The sequence below is a fragment of the Dermacentor silvarum genome, chromosome 4 (genome assembly GCF_013339745.2).
Source record: "Dermacentor silvarum isolate Dsil-2018 chromosome 4, BIME_Dsil_1.4, whole genome shotgun sequence".
Classification (NCBI taxonomy): domain Eukaryota; kingdom Metazoa; phylum Arthropoda; class Arachnida; order Ixodida; family Ixodidae; genus Dermacentor; species Dermacentor silvarum.
The window spans coordinates 14,352,705-14,365,592 of record NC_051157.2 but is presented as its reverse complement, the minus strand read 5'-3'; the positions used below and the strand labels follow the sequence as shown (position 1 = coordinate 14,365,592).

General features: G+C 41.3%; 1 protein-coding gene across 1 annotated transcript in view; it reads left to right on the top strand.

Moving 5' to 3' along the window:
• Nucleotides 1-12,888, top strand: part of LOC119449490 (post-GPI attachment to proteins factor 2-like) — a 354,194-nt gene that overhangs the window by 331,838 nt on the left and 9,468 nt on the right. The gene's annotated exons all lie outside the window — the stretch shown is intronic.

The window sequence follows — 12,888 nt, the reverse complement described above, 5'->3', positions numbered from 1 at the left end:
GAGTAATATGCAGCTTTATATTAAATTACATTACACACTTCGCCACCTTTTCAAGGAACATAAACGTTTCCTGATGTCCATTACAATTAGTCGTTTAAGTCTAAATGGCTAACAAGCGAAGAGCGCCGGGAGTAGGTCCACCAGATGTTAGCCAAAAAATATAAACTACACTTCTACAGCTTGATAGCGATGGTCACTTCAGACATCGATGCCAGGAAATCACTTATGACCATTTTTTTTTTAGTTTTTCACTGGCCCTGCTGAGATCACCTTCCCCTAGACCCAGCAACAGTGAAGCACTGCACTTCATAGAGGAGCCAAACCCAATCATAGTGGCATTGAGTAACAACAATCTTGTGTGCAAGGTGTTGGTACATTGCAACACAGCCCTTCTCTCCAGCACACGCATAGAGCATGTTTTCACTGTCGCTACAGATGCCTTCATGAGAAAACAAGAATATAACCAAAGTAAATTTTTAAAACCAATTGTTAGTGAAGATAAACAACTTGCAAAGGACTGTAGGGACGCATTAACAGAGCCAGACCAGCTTGCTTTATTTAGTTAATTTGCGTAATGGTAATAAAAGTATGGAGGAAAGTAATGTTAAAGTAATCGATGAATCTTTTACTAATTATTCAATTACTATCATGGGGCAGTAATTGGTAACTGTAATCAATCACATTTTTGAAAGAAGTAGCTGTAATTGTAATCAGTTACTTTTTTTTCTGTAACGTGTACAAGTCTGGTATAGAGTGTGTGAATATTCCAAATTTCGAATAGGGATTGATTAGTCCTTGCTATTCAGTTTGAAAATTCACTATTCAATGTTGTCAAACATTCATGTCATTCGATTACAACATAAGGAAAAATAACAGATGCTGCAGTATAAAGGGAGGAAGGCTGATGTTGGGCACTTCTAAATGATTCTGCTTCAGGAGAACTATAGCTATGCAGATGAACGAGTTTCTGAGTAAAAGCCTGCACAAGTTTCCAGTCATTGATAACCCTGTCTCCCCTTAAGGTGCCTAAGAATTTGGTGTCTTGATTTAGGGAATTTATTATTCAGTTAGCCTCATCATGTTCAGACTCCATTAAAATAACATACAATGCTGCAGTATCATACTTAGAAACTTCAATTACAATCACACTTTATTACATGAATCTCATGATTGGTGTTCATTTTTTTGTTTTTTTCATTACTGTCATTGTCATGGTGCACCAGATACATTTATCTTACCTTTGTGTCTCTATACAAGCTTCTCAGGCGATCCAACATACAGTCGTTAACGGCATTAGACACAGCATGTAATGTATATAAGCCATTTGTTGTAAAACAGATGCTGTGAAACATTTACATTTCACTTAATTTGTTTCAAAGTTGGAAATGTTTGGTATCCCGTTTGACTTTAAAAGGTTTTTTTTCTCCAACATTTGTATTCAATTTGATTTTAAAAATTTTCCATTCGAACACTCCTAGTTTTTATGCCTTTTCGTGCCTTAGTTTGGAAATAGTCCATTGTAGTTAAAAGTGTAAAATAGGCTGTTAGAAAAGGTAATAAATGAGAAATTAAGTAACACCTATACAAATGCAATACAAAACATAGAAGTTTTCACCAGCTTAGTTGCACAGTATGCTGATATTGTCAGTTAAAATTACGATAAAAATTTGGCAGCAGCATAAAATGTGGGAGAACAAAAGTTGCCCCACCAGACAAGATTTGCAAACTGCAATAAATTAGAGAAATGCTAAAAAAAAAACGTAACTCTAGCAGGCATCGTCATCCTCCTCGGCCGCCTTTTATATATGGCACGCTCCAGCGTGCGTTTAGTGCCTCATGCTGCGAGCTGCGAGGTCGGAAGAAGAATTAAAGGAAAGATATTCTTCGACTCCTGCCATCGGTCCAAATGGTTCTCAGGCCTTTCGCTCGCTGACTCACAGATTGTTGTACTGGACCTAGCCTCGGTCCCTTAAGTAAATAATATGTACCACTAACATTAATTTCTAGCATTATTCGTAGCCATTCTGCAGGCAGAGCTAAAATTAAGTTCCAGCTCTTGTAACAGAGAGGTAAAATAATGTATAGCAAATATAACTATATGCACAATTACAGCATTGCCTGTGAACAATGCGACATACAAAAGCAGGCGGTTGAACTAAATGGCTGAAGCACTGGCTTTTGCCTTCTTGCTCTCCTTTGTGTCTTGGTCATCGCATGTAATGGGTCATAGCCAAGTGACCCATACCTACACAGGCTTTCACAGCCTTTAAACGATTATTTTAGTATGCTTTACTTTGGGAGACAGGTGCCTGTGTGTTGTGATGTGCACAAAACATGCATGCACACTGCATGTGCACACCCACTGCACCCTGTCATCATGTGCACTCTTTCCTTTCAGTCCCCTTTCTCCATGATCAAACATGTGGAGTAGCAGCCCAGAGGCAAAGCTCATCAAGCCAACCTCGCTGCACACCTTTCTCGTATAGAAAATTTATTCTCCCTGTATTTTCCGAACAAATTTTCTTTGTTACTGGTTGTTGTATACTAAATTTCTCTTTATGGATTCTTCCATCTAAACATTTACGCATGTTTTTTGCTAGGCAACCTTTATAGTTGTTACATTTATTGTCTTACCTGCATGATTGGTAGATGTGAAACAACTTTCCTACTGTTCGATTTCAGCAGACTTTTTTTATGACTTGTGCCCAAATTTTCAACTATCTGTAGCAATATTTTTCCTTTCTGAGAGGAAATGGCCTTGTAATCAAGTACAGTTCCTGTAACTGTACAATAGGAGTAATCTCTTCAATGAAGTATGGTGATCTCAGCACACTTATGTGTGAAGTCACATATTAACATACAATGCCTAAGCAACAAGACAATACGTCGGTAGTCACTCTGCAAGCTGCCACTGGTTGAAAAGTTTGTGGTCTTCGTGTACTGTTTACAGCACAGTATGTGCCTAACCTGTAGTAGTACCATTCATTAGCTTCACTTAACAATGGCTTATAAAAGGAGAAGATGCGAAAAAAGTATTTTATGTAAATCACATTGCAGACACTTACAAAAACTTTTAATTTTGTGTCGGACTTTTGAATGTCTTTAGTAGTTTCAAATCTGCGCGTACATTTTGTTATTTTATCACAAACCACATGCTATGAACAACGGAGCACTTGGCCCCCCCCCTGCCACTCTTGAAATTTCTGTGTTGGTATAGAGTGCACATATGCATTAACAAGGCTCCCGTCTGGGGAGCCAAAACGTCTTTTATTGTATTCTTTCAGTGCTCAGCGTCCTTCTTTTTACCCTTCTTCATGATGCCTCCCGACCACACGGGCTTCCGTCAAAACCTCGACTTCACATATGCTCATTGTTTTCAAACAATAAATGAGTACATGAAACCCGTAAATATAATTTAAATTTATGGGTTTCTCTAAAGTGCACCTGACTTCTTAATGAAATGGCTCATGATTTTCATTGGCTCCTTTGCACTTCTTATATACAGCCTGCCTCATTCCAGAGCCACTGAGTATGTGCCACTGTGACCCAAGGAGCACATAAGCTTTAAATGTATTGTTACATATGCTTCAAACTTCTCTCTGCTTACACATGTCCTTCCCTCAATGAATATCAAACATTGCCTTGACCCTTCTGTCATTTCTGCATCAACGTCCCACATTAATTGTGGATCCACATGAAGTGCTGCTTACATTTTGACATAGCTTGTGAACGCTGTGGTGCATAAACATTCGATGCTGTGCGAGATTAATGTGAACACAGTTATATGCATTGCATTAAGTTATACAGCATAAATTGTCTATTTTTCATTTGTTTTGCTTCATATATATTCCAACATGTGCATTGAGTTTGTATATAGTTGACACACATCATGTCTCTCTTTACACAGAATTTACTTGGCACATTTTAAGAAAGCTTTAGTTAAAAGTTTATTCCAACAAGCACAAAAGCAGGAACGTAAAAAACATGTAAGAGGCACAGGACTAGCTTTCTTATATTGTCTTTTTCATTACTACAGTCAATTAACTCAAATGAAGTAATGTGAAATAATTGCAGCAATTCTTTTATTGCCGTATTTTTCAAGCTGTAGTGACAGAAAATTTTTTAATTGTATAACGAGTTGTTACTCAGGTAGCGCCTTCCGACCACTAAGTTTTTATTTATTTTTATTTATTTACACCATACTGCGGTCGAAAAGACCAAGCAGGGGGGCATAACAAAAGCAGTTTCCAAAAGGAATTCAAAGAAGACAAAACATGAAACAAAAAAAACGTAGTGAAATGGTAGGACACTGTATAATACATATTTATAATAAAAAGTTAACAGGATAGAGCAAGAGTATGAGAGTATGAGAGCAGTTCGAGAGTATGAGCATGTGTATGTCTAGTTTGTCTAGAAATTCAGTGTGTTAAGTAAGTTTCAGGTGTAATGTTTAATTTACCAAAATACATTGAGTGGAGAAATTTCAGCCTCGAAATTACTCTTCGGTGTTGTAAAACAGGCATATTATTACGAGCCATGAGCGTTGACGGCGAGTCATTTCTCTGGTAAGCATTAAATATAAAATGGACAGCTTTTCGTTGCATCATCTCAAGTTTCCTAATATCTTTCTTGATATATGGATCCCAAACGACACTAGCATAATCTAATTTAGGTGTTATAAAAGCATTATATGCCAGTAGTTTTATTTCTGACAGAGCTGTTTTTAGTTTGTGCCTCAAGAAACAGAGCTGTTTAGAAGCGGATGAGCATGTTTTAGTAATATGACTTGACTATGTTAGGCGGTTTGTAATCGTAATACCTAAATATTTATACTCATCAACCTCAGTCAAGGACAATTATTGAGAGAATATGTGTAATGAAGAGGGCACTTTTTGTGTCTAATGCACATGAAGACTGATTTATCACTGTTAGTTTCATGGACCAATTCTTACACCACTTTAAACAGCACAGAGGTTAGATTGTAGACATTGTTGATCACTGGGAGTGATAACGGTTTTAAAAATTTGCAGTCATCTGCAAAAAGCTTTATACTTATTTTTGACGTATCTATTGAGGTAACATTGTCATTTATGTATACTAATAAAAGAACAGGTCCCAAAACGCTACCTTGAGTGACTCCTGATGTTACAGGCAGAACGCTAGATGCGCAGTCACTCAGTCGTACATATTGCTTACGATCAGAAAGGTAGGAACGAATCCAGTTAATCAAATTAACAGGTAGGCCTATGCCTTGTAATTTGGAAATTAGTTTGCTGTGCGTGACGAGGTCAACGCCTTACTAAAATCCAAGAATATAGCATCAATTTGATTCCCCGTATCAAGCGATACGGCGAACTCGTGAATTGTTGTGACCAGTTGTGTTGTTGTTAATTGCTTCCTAAAGCCGTGCTCGAAAGGTGACAGATAGTTGTTTTCTTCAAGAAAGGAGGTGATGTAATGTGTGACTATGTGTTCTAATAGCTTACATGACGTGCAAGTTAAAGAAATAGGCCTGTAGTTTCCGACGTTCAGACGATCGCCTGTTTTAAACACTGGCACTACACGTGCCGTACGCCAATCGTCAGGAAATAAGAACTTTTCGAAGGAAAGACGGAAAACATGTGTCAAAACATGTGCAACTGGTTCGGCATACCTGCGCAAAAATGTGTTCGGAATGTTATCGGGAACAGCTGAGGATTTCGTTTTCAGGTTAAGTAGCAAACACAGTACACCCTCGTATGTTATAAAATCGGGAGACATTACTGGAAGAGAGTTATCATGCGATGCCTCGTGCTCGGAAGCGGTAAATACAGAACAGAAGTAATGCTTAAACTGCTCAGCAATTTTTGCAAGTTAGATTTCTTTAGCAATTAAAAAAAGATCACTCAACATATGAAGTGTTTATTTGCTATTGAGAATCATGTCAGGAGTACACGCTTGCTGGCAGATTGAGGGACAAGGGTCTTGGTCTTGCCTTAAATGTAAAAGGAAAGAAAGGTAGCAGCTTTTGGCTAGTGGGAAGCAGAGGCTTGAAGCACCTTAAGGTTCTCAATAAAGTTTACATGTCTCTTGTGACTGCCTATAAAGAGCTTGTAGCAATGTATACCCATGGAAAATCTGTGCCACCTAAGACATTTAGGGCTAGTAGTCACTAGTGAAGAAAATATTGTTTTACACAACAATTGTCAATTTACAAGTTCTACCCATGCAGCATCAAGGTGTTTGCTATTCTGCCTTGCAGTTCAGTTTTACTGTACATAAACATTTTACCATGGCACCAGTAGAAAGGGTTTAAGGATGTTCATACGTACCTTTAAAAGCATTTATTAGGACAGTCAATTTGCCATAGAAGTGTTTTTGCTATAGAAAATAAGGAGGCACAAGAATGATGCTCATGTATACTGATCAGTATGACAACCAGGAATGTTGGCAGGAACACTTTATTTTCAGCAAAGATGTTCTTGTTGATGAAGAACTGCTGCTAGACTGTGGAAATCAGCACTTCTACGTACACTGCTGGGCTTCATCACTCCATGCCGAGTGCAAGTATCCTGTACCAGGGAGTCAAGCCATGTTTTTCGTCTGTGAAAATAAAAATAAGTTTAGAACATGTAAAACTAAAGCACGTTTAAGAACTATAGTTTCTGTGGCGCAGTGAAGAAACCTTAAGGGCACATTCACACTTGCGACTAGACAACGTCCCGCGACCGACTGACACTGGTGACCAGAAAGTTAATCAAGACAAACGATGTTCACACTGACAAATGTGACCGACAAGTCACCAAACCGAAATGTCTCGCGATACGTCGTTCACATCTGCTTGCAATGTCATCGCCGCGTAAAATAAGCATTAGCATATATGGGCGTCCTGTTCCTTCGCATCTGATTGGTTCAGCTGTTCCGTGACTGCGGTCGCGCAACTGGCCGGAAAGGGTCGCCTTTCGAGAGAAGCGACCATTTGCAACTACTTGCGACTAACTTTGTCACGTGACCTCGCCTAGTCACAAGTATGAATGGGCCCTAAGCCTCCTAGTGTTTTTGTGTGTGAGAAAAGATTAATGTGCATGTGTTCTGTCTAATTTTTTGTATATTTCGCCTTTTCACACACAAAAAGATGTCGTCTCAATGTGCCCAACTGTCTTTGGATCGCCATTTCTCTGCTGTCACACCATGATAGTTACAGTTAAAGGCTGTAGTAATGCTTAGCTTCAATGAACCAACACCAGCTAAATGCACTGTACTGTTGAACATGGCAATGTATGTTAGACTAATGCATAGCACATTGATCAATCTATACATTTGCTCTCGATTGTAGGTAAGATAAATAATAAAAGGAAAGTATGTAAATAAGAATGTTCCCTGATCAGCTATGCAGAAGTCCTCTCCTCAAACAAGGTTACCACAGGTCTTTTTGTTTGGTATTTGATTTCTTCTCAGAAAACTACCCCTCTAAAACAACATTCACATCAACTTAACCACAACCTCTATTGAGAAGAGCCATCAAATTAGTCTTTGAACATGACAAGGCCACTAAATTACATAGCGATTCCTGGCGATGTGATGTTATGTACATCAGCACCTTAAAAAGCACAGGAAAATTTAATAATGGCAGTATGCCAGGTACACAAAAAAGCAAAAGGATAAAACATCACACATGCTGCCATCAATTTTATAAAACATCAATGAAACTATATTCACAATATGTATTTACAAATAGACACCATTCCCGGAGACGAAAGAGAGCTCAGCCAGGCTTTTCAACGTTACGTCATCTTCTGGTCCGTTGTCGTTCTCTTCTTCGCCTCGTCGTAACAATATCACAAAAGCGAAGGGCAAGGGTTCTTGCAATCTAAGCTGACAAATGTGATTTAATATGTTTCACTGCAATACACAATGTGTACACAATGTGTTCTGCAGTGAAGCACACTAATAGCAGCAAGGGTGAACCTGTCAAGTAGGGTTTCGGCCAAGTACGACGGACGTGTCCTGCAGTAAAGCATACTGATAGTGAAAACAGTTAAACCGGCATGTAAGGTTTTAGCCAACAAAAGTTGTCAAAACGTTATCCTGCCGCGAAAATTTGCTTTGTTGAGACTAGAACATTAAGCTCGTCCCTGACTGAAACCCTTCCCACTATCGGTATGCTTCACCGCAACAGACAAATATGTTGCAGTGATTTAACAGTGGCCAAACAGGCTGGTGCAAACGTTTCGGCAAGGGGGCTTGCCTTCATCAGGACAACATCTGCTTTCCTTGACAGTTTCCATATATGTGAGTCTCCGCCACCCCCAATGGGGGAGAATGAGCTGGCAAGACCTTTTCCAAGCGACGTACCGACAAGCGTTTGGTAGTGGCTGATAGGGAGGCAAGAGCCTACAATAAAAAAAAATAAACGTTGCAAAATTCAGTTTAGTAAAGTTAGCTTCGCCGCAGTGCAATTTTGTTTTTCAGACACACAGAATGTCTTGCGGTGAAGCACAAAAAAGTGAAACGGGCAACTGCGCAATGTATTACCAGCTCGAAAAATCTCCAGCAGCCTCAGCTGTAGACTTAACCAAAGCAGCTAAACTATATTCCCCAGCTAATACGATAGCAGCGAGAAGACCTCGCAAGTGTGGTATGAGCTCACATTCGAGTGGGAATCTCAACAGCGCTAAAGAGTCAGGGACATACAAGAAACGACAACCACACGGTGCAGTATGACAAACTAATGCCGCGGATCCATGCATTGGTCACAATCAATGTGCGTGGTGCCCCAGCCAACCACCAAGTGCTTCTTCTTCTTTCTGGGGTTTTACGTGCCAAAACCAGTTCTGATTATGAGGCACACCGTAGTTCAGGGCTCCGGATTAATTTTGACCACCTGGGGTTCTTTAACGTGCACTACAACGCAAGCACACGGGCGTTTTTGCATTTTGCCTCCATCGAAATGCGGCCGCCGCGGTCGGGATTCGATCCCGGGACCTCGTGCTCAGCAGCGCAACGCCTTAGCTGACTCAGCCACCCCGGCGGGTCAACCACCAAGTGCGACGTGAAATCTAGAGCAAGGGTGATTGGCCTTTGATGCAAAGCAGCTTTTTGAGAAGCACGCTGATCTCACGGCTAGTTATGCAGTTTCACGCGTGCGCGTGTGTACCCGCGTTCGGTGGCCCGCTTGTGACAAATGACATTGATTGACTGTGTTGTAATGGGTGACGGCTCTACTGGTGCAAAAGCGTCATTTCACTTTCGAACACTCGGCTGAAAAGCACGCCTTGAGTTGCATATGCCCAAAGCAGTTGGACAGGAAACCACGAAATTACGTAGCTGTTACTGGAAAAATCAACACTTCATCAAAAAATGACCCGTGTGAACATTGGCTTGAGGTGGACGAAACAATGGTTCAAAGCGTCACAGACACGTCCGAAATAGCTCTGAAGGCCTGCAAGCACAATTATTAGGCATCTTGGCACGCGTAATGTGATGGGAGACGGCGGTGCGCGCGTACATGTACTACATAGTTAAGGAACACATACTACATGTCCCGTGATAGGGGCCCCTTTTCGCTTTTGGTATGCTTCACTGCAATAATTTTGGGTAAGCTTCACCGCGTAACACATATCTACTGCGGCGAAGCCGACTTTAGAAAGCCAATTCATTCAACACAACTTACGAGGCAGGTCCGCTTATCACGCTTGGCAACGTTTAAACACCCCACTTACTGCATTAATTTCTTTATTTATTTCAATTGTATTGTCACAGTGATCCTGCATGCCGCAGTAGCAGGCTGATACTGCGTGATAATCATTCTAAGTGCATCACGACAGCGTGTAGATGATAAGCGTGCTGATAAGACGTGTAGCTGATAATGTAGCTGATAGCTTGTATATAGCATGTGATAGATGTAGCTGATAGCTTGTAGCTGCAAGACGTGTAGCTGATAAGCGTGCATGCAACAGGCACGGTGACACTGGCTGTTGTTGGGAAACTTCAAGACGCTCTTTCGCGCAGTAATGCCATTTGTCTTATTGAAATAAATGCAGGTGATGATTAAATGAAATGCAACAACGCTGTAGAAAAGCAGTAGCAAAGCTGTTCGACCATGTCGCGCAAAAACGCGATTTAACACGATCTGGCGGAACAGCTCACCATGCCAGGATTTTCTTACGTCCTCGTTTTTGCACGCATCATTCACTGAAGCAGAATACGGGATAGTTCTGTACACGTACTAACGATCCTGACAGAGGTGTATACTCACAGGATCAGCTTTGTATGGGATGCCACGACCTATTCCACGGGCCGGCTGCAATTTGACGCGGTCACGAAGCAAAATATGCGTGCAAGATAACTAACGGCAACACATCAAGCAGCTGACAGCCCCAACCTTTTATTACATGTATACAGAGTGGACAAATGGATTACTTAGGCTGTAAGAAGGCACGAAATGTGGACTGCTTCACAACGCGACAGGCCCTGAAAAACAGCCGCCATGAAATTAAATGGATGTGACATCATAGGTTATAGCGGATGTGACGTCATGGGTGAACGCAGACATTTTGGGCACCACCTATTGTCTGCTGCAACCCGGTCGCAGCAGTCACGGCCTAATAAAGAATGGTCCGTGATGCGCTATGCAGAAATGCTCTCCCATTTGGACAGAAGTGCAACCGCAATGAACAAGAAGACAACTTATACGGAATTTCAAATCTAGGGAGTCGATGCGATGGAGATTTTTCTGAATTCACGGTAAAAAATCTAGATGCTAAAGGTGAACATATATAAACAGGTATCTGCTCAAACTGGTAATGCTATATATGTGTAGCTTAGTTTTAAAAAATGTGCCATACCACTAGTCTCACAAGCTGAGGCTGCAGTCCAGTTGCAACTGCAAATCACTCAATTATGTCTAGGGCACACTTGAGCAAAATGCAGACAAAAATTACTGCACCACTGACAATGTACTAGAGGCTCCAACAAAGCAGCTGATAGCCTGCATGGACTGGAGCAAGAGAAGTGCGTTTTGGGTCAAGGTGTGCACAGCTTGCAGTTTCTCATGGGCGCTATTTAATATATTTTACATATTCCACTTATTTCTTGGTTTCAGGCAAGAAATATGTATTTTGTATCCTTTCCACTGTTAAATACTCAAGCCCAGGATACCACAGGCCTGTTTCTGGCATCTGATTTCTTCTCAGAAAACTACCCCTCTAAAAACAATTTCACAGGTACTTAACCACAACGTCTCTTGAGAAGAGCCTGGTTTTTTAACATGACAACACCACTAATTACACAGTGACTCCTTGCGATGTGATGTACGTAAGCACTTTAAAAGGAAAGGAAAATTTAATAGCAGTATGACAGGTACACAACAAAGCAAAGGATAAAACATCACACACGCTGTCATCAATGTTCGTGACTCCATTTCAATGTGGATGTTTTAGCGGTGAATATGTCATTGTAATAAATGTCATAATATCACAAAAGTGAAAGGGCAAGGGTTCTTGCATTGTGAACTGACAATTGTGCTTTAGTATGTTTGACCGTAATACACAATGTGTTTTGCAGTGAAGCATACTAATAGCGGCAAGGGTGAACCTATCACGTAGTGTTTAGGCAAACTACGGTGGAAGTATCCTGCAGTGAGGATTCTACTGTATTGCGGTAAAGCATATTGATAGTGAAAAGAGCTAAGTTGGCATGTAAAGATTTAGCCAACAAAAGTTGTCGCAACATCATCCTGCTGCGAAAATATGCTTTGTTCAGACTAGAACGTTGAGACTTGTAGGGTTCATCGCTGACTGAAACCCTTCACTCCTGATTCGCGTGACCCCTACGCACTATCGGTATGCTTCACCGCAATACACAAATTGCGGTGATATAAGAGTGGTCGAACAGACTGGTGCAAACGTTTCGACAAGAGAGCTTGCCTTAACCAGCTTTTCTTGGCAGTTTTCATATAGGTGAGTACACCTGCCAATACACTTATTACGCTCCTGGGCGCGCGTACATAGTTAAGGAACATATACATGTCCCGTGATAGCGGCCCCTTTTCACTTTTGGTATGCTTCACTGCAATAATTTTTGGGTAAGCTTCACCGCGTAACACGTCTACTGCGGCGAAGCTGACTTTAGAAAGCCGATTCATTCAACGCATCTTACGAGGCAGGTCCGCTTATCACGCTTGGGAACGTTTGAACACCACACTTACTGCATTAATTTCTTTAGTTATTTTAATTGTATTGTCATCGTGATCCTGCAGCCCGCAGTAGCAGGCTGATAGTGCGTCATAATCGTTCCAACTGCATCAGGACAGCGTGTAGCTGGTAAGCGTGCATGCAACAGGCACGGCGGCATTGGCTGTTGTTGGGAAACTTCCGAGACGCTCCTTCGCGCAGTAATGCCATTTGTCTTATTAAAAAGAATGCAGGTGATGATTAAATGAAATGCAGCAAAGCTGTAGAAAAGCAGTAGCAAAGCTGTTCGACCATCTCGCGCAAAAACGCGATTCAACACGATCTGGCGGAACAGCTCACCATGCCAGGATTTTCTTGCGTCCTCGTTTTTTCACGCATCATTCACTGAACCACACTACTGGATGGTTCTGTACACGTACTAACGATCCTGACGGAGGATCAGCTTTATAGCTTTGTATGGGATGCCACGACCTATTCCACGGGCCGGCTGCAATTTGACGCCGTCACGACGCAAAATATGCGCGCAAGATAACTAACGGCAACACATCAAGCAGCTGACAGCCCCAACCTTTTATTACATGCATATAGAGTGGAAAAATGGATTACTTACTCTGTAAGAAGGCACGGAATACGGACCGCTTCACAACGCGACCGGCCCCGAAAAACAGCCGCCATGAAAATAAACGGACGTGACATCATGGGTTATTACGGACGT